Source organism: Cheilinus undulatus, linkage group 8, assembly GCF_018320785.1.
Source record: "Cheilinus undulatus linkage group 8, ASM1832078v1, whole genome shotgun sequence".
NCBI lineage: Eukaryota > Metazoa > Chordata > Actinopteri > Labriformes > Labridae > Cheilinus > Cheilinus undulatus.
In genome coordinates, this window is record NC_054872.1 from 24,542,179 (window position 1) to 24,552,650 (window position 10,472).

General features: G+C 42.1%; 1 protein-coding gene across 1 annotated transcript in view; it reads right to left on the reverse strand.

Moving 5' to 3' along the window:
- The window catches only part of znf1035 (zinc finger protein 1035), a 46,657-nt gene extending 42,771 nt beyond the window's left edge, over nucleotides 1-3,886 (reverse strand). The window contains exon 1 of the mRNA XM_041793345.1: nucleotides 3,534-3,886. The gene's annotated coding sequence lies outside the window, so the exon portion shown is untranslated. The remainder of the gene's footprint in view (nucleotides 1-3,533) is intronic.
- Nucleotides 3,887-10,472: the final 6,586 nt, after the last annotated feature.

The following is a 10,472-nucleotide window of genomic DNA, read 5'->3' on the forward strand; positions in this document are numbered from 1 at the left end:
CAATGCCACCTTGCCTACTGGAGCTGAAACTGATGCAAGGCCATTTGTAGGGCACTGATAAAACTAAGTGGCTTTTTACACAGCTGTTCTATTATATTGATTCTGTAGCTAAAGACCTCAAATGTATAGAACATCCACATTACTGAAAATATCAAAATACCCACTTGATCAAAGTACTTAAAAACACTGCCAAAAAGTGAGAAATAAAAATAATAATAGGATATGATAGGAAAGTGTGCATTCTGCCAATCAGTGGGGTAAGGTATCTAAATAGTGCACTCATGGTGGACCCAGTTACTCTGTATGCTAAGGCATGATTGGCCACCCCCTTTCCAGTCCCCCACTGCAATCAAATTGCTCAGGCCCGAGTACTACCACCTCTAGAATGTATGCAATTACTTCATACTACAATGTACACATTTCTATCTTTACATGATGGTCTCAGAGTCAACACAATGAAGACGAACACAGAAAAGTTCAAACAATTCTGGTTTTTCTTTTATAGAACCTGGCACATCAATTAACATTGATTATACAGCTTGTCTACGCGACACACCCGTGCTTGTGTAAGCAACCGTACCAAACCAAAGCCCACCTCTTACATCTGTGCCATGGCAAGGAAGTGTACCATGCTTGAGCATGGAGCACTCACACTTGTCAAACAAATTGCACTTGGGGGATCAAATATGCTTGGGCATGGTACAGCCTAAGTATATGCAGTTATTTCCCTATACGGCTAAACATGCATTTAAACTGTGTTAACCAGCTAGTCCAAGGTGGAGAAAATTCTCCAAAACTGTCCAACTCACAGCAGGGCCACTGTGTCAGCTAGTACTTTGAGAAGCTGGTTTGCTGAGTAGAGTGTGGCTCAAGTTAGCAGCTAGCTCTGCCAGTATCCAGTTCCTCTTTGCGGATTAACATCGTTCTTAATGTGCCTTCTCATCACTTTGGTCGAGTAGTTATGCACGAGTATTACCCTCAACAGCTTACATACAACTTTATTCCATTTTATAGTACAAAACACCGCCATACTGCACTGTTCCTACTGGCCCAAGAGTGCTAAGCCTCTCATGTTCATGTCCTGCGGGCTAATTTGATATCAGAATTTTGCCGTTTGACCAGCTAACTGCTTGCATCTGTAGTACAACCTAATGTAAGTGCACCCTAAGTAAACTTGCCAAAATATAATCAAATTAAGACAATTAGACTACAAGAATATCTTATTACTGTGTAGTTAAGTTCATACAAAAATATTAAAGTACCAGGTGCATATTACATATATTCCTCTCATTATTACTGTGAAAGTCTGGGCTCTATAACAACTGATATTGGTGTTAATGTTTAGTTTTGATGGCACCATTATTGTTAAGAGCTTCGAACACCAGCTCTGTAAGGGAGCTCCTCCAACAATCAAACCAAATGACACTAATACATTTGTAGCCTCATCCATACTTTGTAACGGCTGAACAGCAGTGTAACAGTCCAGCATTAAGGAAGCTGCATGAAGGGGGGTAACACTAGTGTGGTACTAGTATACTTTCCCATTCGATTAAACCCAAAATATAACTGCACTTCGCTAACAAGACAAAGTCAAATAAATACATTGTGTAAATCAACTTCACAATGTAATGATGCTAAGTTGGTGTGCATAATGTCAACATCCCAGGTTCTCCATCTCTCTATTATGATCTAATCAGACCATCTCCATAATGATCTGTGTGTTTAAGCATGCGCAGTTTGACACAGCATAATGTGATGACAGAACAGCCTGCCATTGGTTGATAGCCACTCACAAAGCATTCTGGGAAAACAATATCCCAGGTAGCATTCAAGCTAGCTGCAAAAAAACAATCCAAAATGGATTTTTAAACATTTATAAACAGATGTTCAATATTAGACTGGTGTGAATTAATCTTTAAAGTCAGAGAAAATTCTTCCATAAAGGCTACAAAGGCATGGATAGCATCAATAGAATGGCAAAACATCTAGCTTCAACTGGAATAAAGGGGCTACAACATATCGTTCAAAGTTGTTTGTTAACCTGTATCACTTCTTTTCACATGACAATGTCAATATCAGATTGGTACATAAACAAGTTTACTTGTTGATACCATAACCCGCATTTTCAGCAGTACTGAACATATTTCCAATACTGGTATCAGATTTGAACAACCCTAACTATCTGCGCTATCAGATTGACTGGGAATGAACTGTAAGACATTGCACTTCAAACCAGCTTGGGAAGAGAACAGGGAATAAACAGGAGATGGTAGTCTATGATCATCAAATGCTGGACACTTCATTGAGTTTCAATTTAAATGTCAATTTTTGGCACCCACGATTATGAAAACAAGATTATTAGGATTAAGCTTATACTTGATACTTGTGTCGAAGGCTGTGCGACTCTTTTTTTGTTGTTTTTAATATTATTTGTATACTGTATAATTCTTGAGCCACTTTTCATTATTTGTATTGGTATGGGCTATACCATTAGGGAGAATAATCTAATTGCCCTTTATTTTCCCAATATTGCGATTTAATAAGCAATTGCTTTTAAGTTCCACATCTCATGTACTTTCCTGACAAATGCAAGCAATAAGCCATTCCATATAAACAACATAATATTCAGTGGATAAACTATTGCTGAACGTTTTTGGAAAAAAGATCTCATTGCTATTATTTTAACCCATACTGCATTTTTTATATGAATTGCTGTATATCATCTTAATGTCATTCTCATTTTGATAAAGAAAAACATCCACAAAAACTAGAAAAGTAGGATGTTTTACAAACTATCCTAAAAAACTGACACTTGATATTTTGTATCAATATTGTGTAAAACACAAAATCTATGTGTCGATTAAATCTACATATTAAGTTGGTATTTTGTATTAGGTTAAAAAAATATTGCACTTTCAGCAATTTGAAAATTGCAGAGGAACATGTTGTGATTTGATCTAAATTTTGATAAACTGCCCAGCCCTAGCATTGGTGACTTTTTTCAGGGTTCAGTTTGTAGAAGTGTTGAGGTGCGTTAGTTCAATAAATGCATGTAGTGCAGGAGCAAAATCCACTTGTAATTGTGTTTCATGACTTTAATACTACTCAAAAACAACCATGGTTACAGTCTAAAAGCTCTCCAGTTAGGTTTTGCGCATTACTAAAACTTTATTCTGTAAAGTTTTAGTGTTGATTGGCATTTCTTATAACTGTCCTACATGCTCTAAATCCACCTGGATGATGCCTGATTTGGGCTGGATGTTGTGTTTGTAAGATGTTGCTCTACAAACCACCTTCCTAAGAGGAAAACATGGCATGTTAAAAAGCTATTAGCTCCACATACATAATGCCTCGTCCTCAGCAGCAGCGTGGTTTATGACTGTAACCACGTGTGGTGATTCAACATTAATGTTGTTCTTTAATATGAGTGAAACTAGCCAGCTAGCTGCTCAACTGTCTAACAAAATGCTAGCTAGCACCGACACCAACAGCTAATGGCTTCCCTACAGCCGATCTTAAGTGTGATCCCTTACCAGTGCATGCTCCGTGTCTCTTTTCCGTCCTCCACCGCTACATTTCCTTCATAGTCCGGCACCAACGTGTTCTTCGTTTTATTAATCACGTAGCAAGCTCCGTCTCCAGTCCTCCTGGCGATGGCTTCCGTCTGTCCTGCTAGACCTCCTTTCTTTCTGGATTGTGGCTCTGTTGTAGTTGGTCCACCTTAAAACCTCTGCCTTATGCCACACGACACACACTGCTAGGCTTGTTATTGTGTACTTAAAACCAGCGCTAGGTTTAAGTCCCTTTCCATCACGCTGGTGTTTCTTTGCGCAATTTCACACAATGTGTCCGAAACTGTACTACGTTATACAACGGTGTAATAATTACAACCAATAACAAGGTGCAGACAATCAAAGAGCGCCCGCCCCTCTGTTTCTCTGTGGCTTGTTCCTGTGAGCTCTTGGCGGAGCGGTAGCACTACTCCTTCCGGTCGACTGTACCGCGGTTGCCTCCTTGCTGCTGCAGCTGCTCCTGCACTCCCTGCACGCTCTGGTGGTAAGGTAGCACCTACTTGTGCCAACAGAGACTGAGCTGAATTCAGCCGTCATCCGGGGAGAACTGTTCATACATGCAGTTTCAGCTACACTTGTTTGCATTTTTACCCTCAAAACAACTGAGGAACTCAGTCAGAACCTGATAGACTCAGTGGACTGGATTAGGTCGGTGCTTAAAGGGTTAATATGTGGCTCACAACCATTTTGTGGACAAGGCTTGTAACAAAATGGCGCCCTGGCTTCTTGTGCAGACCTACTGCAAACCCCCTAGGCACATAGGAACCAGTACCCATGGAGAGAAAGACACACATGGTTCTGTATAGAAAAATATACACGTGTTTCCACATAATACACAGGATATTGGATCCCCTGACCTGTCTAATGTTTCTGCCTGTACACCAACAGTCCAGTGATGTCTTCTAAGTGATACAAGGTGTGTATCACTTTAAATGTGCAGATCACTGATCTTCTTGAATCATTTAATTCAAATGATTACACTGTTTTACCTCTGTTACCTGTCCAGAATCAATGGTACAAACAAAAGGTAGCAGATGTGGTGGTGTGAGAAGAGGAAAAAAAAGGGAAGATCTCCAACCTGCCTTTCTTCCATCTCTACACCTGACAAATGCTGCTTTAGGTTTACAATGCTTTCAAATAGCTGGTTTGGTAGGACACAAGAGTTCAGACCCTGCCTGCTAATTCTAATAAAGCAAAGTTGGGGGTGGAGGGTGGGCTGGAGGTGTAAGTATTCCTATTAGATTACTCTGACACCTTAAAGAGGAGGTGTATGATTCTAGAGAAATCTGGGCTGTTTTCAGTACGACCCCTAAAGGAGCACTCTATCGGGGCTTTTCCATTACATTGAGCACTCGGCTTGACTTGGTTTGACAAGGCGCGTCAGCCCAGCGTAGCAGGGGAGCTTTTCCACCGCAACCAAGCTACCCGCTTGAAGGCAAGTCTTGAGCTGATGACACGGCCCCTTGAGACACTGACATTGCATAACTGTGCTTCAGTAAGCATTGAGAAGAAGAAGCACCCATTGTTCCTACTTCGAAGTTTCTTCTTCCACTTCCATTGGTAATCCGGCAGGTATTTCAAATTTCGGTACAACATAGAAAATGCTACATCAACATGTCTACAACTCCCTGACATCACCGCAGCACTCTTGGAGGTGGGGCGGGTGCACCTGGGCCCTGCTCCAGCGTTGGACTAATTTGGGTGCAATGTGGCGTAGCCCGTTGCGGCCAAACTAGTGATGGAAAAGTAAATCACAGCTTGGCTTGGATTGATGTAGCCCAGCGCTGCCAGAAGTCAAAGTGGAAAAGACCCATATGACTCCCCCCCTCATCCGGGGCACCACTAGAAGCCCTGTCAAATTCCTGTAAAAGGGCAAGCATGGCTTACAACCCATTCATCGCTTGCAATATCATGGGTTCTGAAGTCACAGGCCCTGTCCTACATCAGTCCCATGGGGGAGCAATTGTGTCATTCTCAAGTGGATTTCGTATTCAGGGGAGAGAAGCCCACAGAGGCAGAAAGTGAAGTGTTACCAGTTGCTAGATTGCTTGTGTCGGATTGTATGGCTTGCTCCAAAATTTCTTTTGGCATTTTTACACATGCACAAAGGCACTGAAAGCTCCCTTAAATCTGTTCATTTCCCCTATCCCTGTCCCTGGGTAAAACCTCTGCATCAGAATGTAAAGTAAGAGGATATGCAAATGCAGCAAGTAAGAGTCAAGACCAGCAGGCAACAGGCCCAATATGTCCAATCACACCAAGGACTGATGAAGGCCTTCAGCTGTCATCATATCGTCTCTCATTCTTTGTCTGCCTCTAACATGCTTTCCTTTTGACATCATGTCTACAGAAATCTCCCAGCCCATCACATCAAACGTTTACCTAAATGAGGTGCAAGTGTAAATAGGGAGGCCAAAAAGATTTGAGGGGTAGTCCTGTAATATTTTGAGATTTTTTTTCACACATGAAAAAGGCATTTGATTCTCGTTGCAGAGCCAGGGAGGGCACAGACACTGTGATTCTCGATGGAGCACAGACAGAAAAGACATCAAGGAGATGTTTGCAGAGTTGGCCTGTTACAGAAGTGCAGGACCTATTGTTCCTAGTGGTTTCGAAAAGACACCTTTTTTTTATAGGGGTGTTACAAGAAGTCCCAGGGAACAGCAGTACTTTGTGATGTTACAATTTTCATATGAATGAATGATGCAACATTTTATAACAAGTTTAACTGATTCTATTGGGCCTTCTTTAAAAATGGTCTCCTTTGAAGCCTATAATGGTGCTGTAGCACTGTCATGACCAAACCTAGTGCTCCTGTATAATCTGCTTTTGATTATTCTGACGAGTAGCTAGGTGACCGTGAATACTTATCCCAAGGAGAAACTGTCCAGCAGCAGAGGTGACTACTATAACATTCAGATAAGCTAGTCCTGTCTCTGCTGTTGACTCAGAGAATGGACAAAATAATAGGTACTCAAAAGTGAAACCAAACCAATTTGAGCTCCCCCTGTTGTCTGGTTGTGGTATAGATCAGAGGCTCTGCCTCCTCCATGTTAACAGCTAGGACATGGGTCTAAAAGCAGAATCAAAATACACATCAAATAAACTAGTTCTTTTGATTATTATTTTAGATTAGTTAAATTTTATTAGTTATGTGAGACTGAAAAAGGAGAGGAACCTCTGCAGACTGAGATTTAGAAGCTCCGGTATCACCTGCTTTTAAACATTTTATCTGCAAGAGAGTAATACAGTTGTCTCATTTTATGTAGGTTCCCATTAGGCAACATTTCTGTGGTGCACAAGAGACGTGGCATGGGCATACAGTGGAAGCTGCATATAAACAAAATCCTAAGACATGAATAAAAAGTTCTGCTTTGATAGTTCAGACACGTTTCCCCCATTACACCTCAGCTACTACCACTGGTGGAACATCAGGACAGAACGACTTCCCAACCATTCCAATGCTGTGTGGTCCTAAGTGCTATATGACCAGCAGCTCCTCTAGTGGCTCCTCTAGCGCTGTGCATGTGCAGTATATTGACTCTAGAGACATTGACCTTTCCAAGTCCTAAAGAGTCTGTTTCAAACCAAAACGGTTATCTGTTTTGTTGTGAACTGTGGGGACTTAAGGGGTCTTTTCTGTTTTATCATTAAGTTAGAAGTGTGTTTTGGTTTTAGCCCACACCGGGGCACCTCACCTTGAGCCCCCCCCCCGTTGCTAGGCCCCCTCTCTCTTCCAATCTTTCTCATTTTCTCTTGTGTACCTTTTTCTTCCAGTTTCATGGGTAATGTTTGTACCAGGAATAGCTGTCTTTCTGTTGTTGCAATTATGAGTGGTGTTTGGGCAGGTAGTACCAGCAATGTCACTGCCTGGTTTTTGCATGTACAGAGCCTTGGTCTGGTGAAGGTGTGCTGTTTGGGTTTCGTGGGCAATGTGGTAAGATAGGTAAGATAATGTCTCCGTTTTGGCATGGTGCGTGGTGAGAGCTGGCATGGAGGGGGGTGGCTCTGGGACACAGAAGATCAATGTTCAGCCCTCTGGAGGTGTCGCAGGACTATGGACAAACCACAAGGGAAGGAGTGTTCCCACCTGACAACCCTGGCGAAGTGCTGTGTTCTCGCTACTCATCTGTCGACACGGTTGACTTGAAGCATATATTAATGGTTTAGGGATTCCTTCAATGAGCACTGATCCTACTTGGTAGGGCACAAGTATTCCATGTTCAGAATCCATTCTGTTGTTAACTGTGGTGATATAAGGGATAGGTTATACTTGTTTTTGGTTTGTAGAATGTGCGGGAATACAAAACCATGACAAAGTCCACTATGCTACTCTCAGTTCAGGTCAGGCATGGGAGCATGGCATCTGTACCGCTCTGGCCTCATGATGGCCACCAACCAGGCCTGTATCTGACCCATTCCCCATCACACCAGGTATCTTGCCTGCTGACCCCTTCAAAATGCACATGGCTGTCCCCAAGGCCTGATCCAACTCACCGGGTCCTGGGCACCCAATGTGCAGTAAGCTGGATCAGACCTTGGAAAGAATGGCAGGTGCCCATAGAAGAGCTGCTACTCTGCCCCCAAATGATGTCACCAGTACTGTCAACACCTATTGTGGAGGCACTTCACTGTTGCACTACAGGAGAAGGTGGAGATGTGTTATTTGTATCCAGTAATCCTTCCTATGACATGCAAGTCACTCATTACCTTGTCCCTCATCTATGCTATTGCGTTTTATTTTTGTAGTCTTGCAAATCTGACTAACACTGAAATACTCAGAACGGGCATCCACATTTCCACAAAAAAAAAAAAAAAAAAAGAGTTCCTCAAACTAATGAGAACTTGGCTGATTCTTTCTGATTGTGATGAAGCAATACTACTGTGACCAGAAGCAGCTGATGGATAATCAGAGAGGGTTCTTGGATAATTTGAATGGGCCTCCCTTGATGAACAAGTGCATCAAGGGAGGTCTATTGTCTTCAAGATCAACCTTGGTAAGCAATTAAGAAGTCACACTGACTTCAAGCCAGGACATTTGAGTTGATAGTCAAAGGAAAAGTTTGTGCTACTTTCTGTATACACAGTACAAGAAATAGCAGAAACCCTTGACTCTGTTTCAGCATCCATACTGACAGGTTATTACCCTGGCCTTGACCATTCATATCAACTAACAGGATGGATGAATATAGGGGATGGAAGGCTAAATCAGAATGCCTCTGTCCTGCCAATTAGAATTACATTTCCAGAGATAGTGGCTGCTGAAACCTTGTTTAAACATACAATGCAGTTTGACTGAAGAACTCTTTTTCAGCATGCAAGGTTTTTAGGTTATTTGCTGGTAACCTCTTGACCTGCCATCTGATTCCATCTCTATGCCAAGTCTTAAGCCAGCCACACACTAGATGATTTTTAAATCTGAAACAATTTTAAAGGCGTGAGGGACCACAGAAAGGACAATTTCAAATGATGCTTCATCTTTAATTGTCTGAACACACACACTAGACAACTCAGCCAGACTGTCAGATCACTGGAGACCACACACCTGCGGACCTGCCTACGACCTTGTGTGATCGCATGTGTAAGCTGGAAGAAGTCCCAGTATGTCAAGGGGCAAAATTTAGAAGTGCTGGTTCTGCGTACTGCTGCATACCAGCCCACTTAAAGCACTGAGTAAAGCAATTGTGTTGACACCACACACTAGGATTATTCAGACAAATAATCGATTGCAACAGGCTCCACTCAGGATACACCCCACGATTGTCTGGGAAGGCAAAACTTGCTAACCTTGCAAAGCAGAAAAATATGCCTGTTTCCATGTTTCTCACTGGCAAATCCATCTTGCAAAGCTCAAATCTGAACCATTTGGGCCATGTTAGAAAATGACAGGACCAATCAGCATTGAGGGGCAGTACTTTCGGGCGCGGCGGAGCAAGCGGCAACAAGAGGCCAGTGCAATTATGGCAGAAGAGATTAGCGTGACATGAGTGACATTTCTTTGTTAAAAAAAGAACAGCATTCAGTTCTTTTTAAAAACAACAAAAGTGTACTGACATGTCTACAGTTGCCATGGTTCGCGTTATGCAGTTCTGTATGGAGTTTACTCCTTTGGTAGGGACGCAGCTTGGTAGCGGCTACGCCACGTGTTTTGTTGCTCTGATTGGCCTGTAAAGATGTGGCAGAGAACGTTCATCCAATCACCCTCCAAAGTTTTTTTTTTTTTTTTTAAGGCTCTGCCCTTTCCCAAACGCAATGAGTAGTTTGGATGGATGTGTGAAACAAATCTATCTGGCGTGCCAGGTTAAAATCTTGCCTCAAATCAGGCTTAAAATCCTGTAGTGTGTGGCCGACCTTAGACAGTGGAATAAATTTTCCAGGGTTAAGCAATGCCTTTGGGGTTTCAAATGGCCAGATTTTGAGAGACCCACGATGTACAATAGAAAGCTTGTGTCTGAAACTGAAAAGATAATCAAAGTCAGTGCCAATGTGTCCTTCAACCCTAATGTTTAGCCAACCATTGCTATAACAATATAATTGTGGTCCCAAGGACAAATTTGCTGCAATGCAAATCTAAGTTGCCCCTTACCATGCTGAATCATGCTTTTTCCCCCCTCCACCCACAGACCCCTGCTGGCCTGTACTGGCATAGCTCAGATACAACATGTTTTAATATGGCATGCAGTTTAAAAGACCCAAAGTGTCATGGAGTTTACAAAATGAAAAAATGCAGCATGACATGAGATTAACTTTTGCCATATTTTAAGTTGTTTGGATCAGATACCCTCTTCAATACTCCACCATATTTGAAAATGATCGTCAAAAGGAACAGTCATATTGATTATATGTAACTTGCACATTATGCACCTGTGCTTGTTCATGGGAATTGGCAATTACACCTTG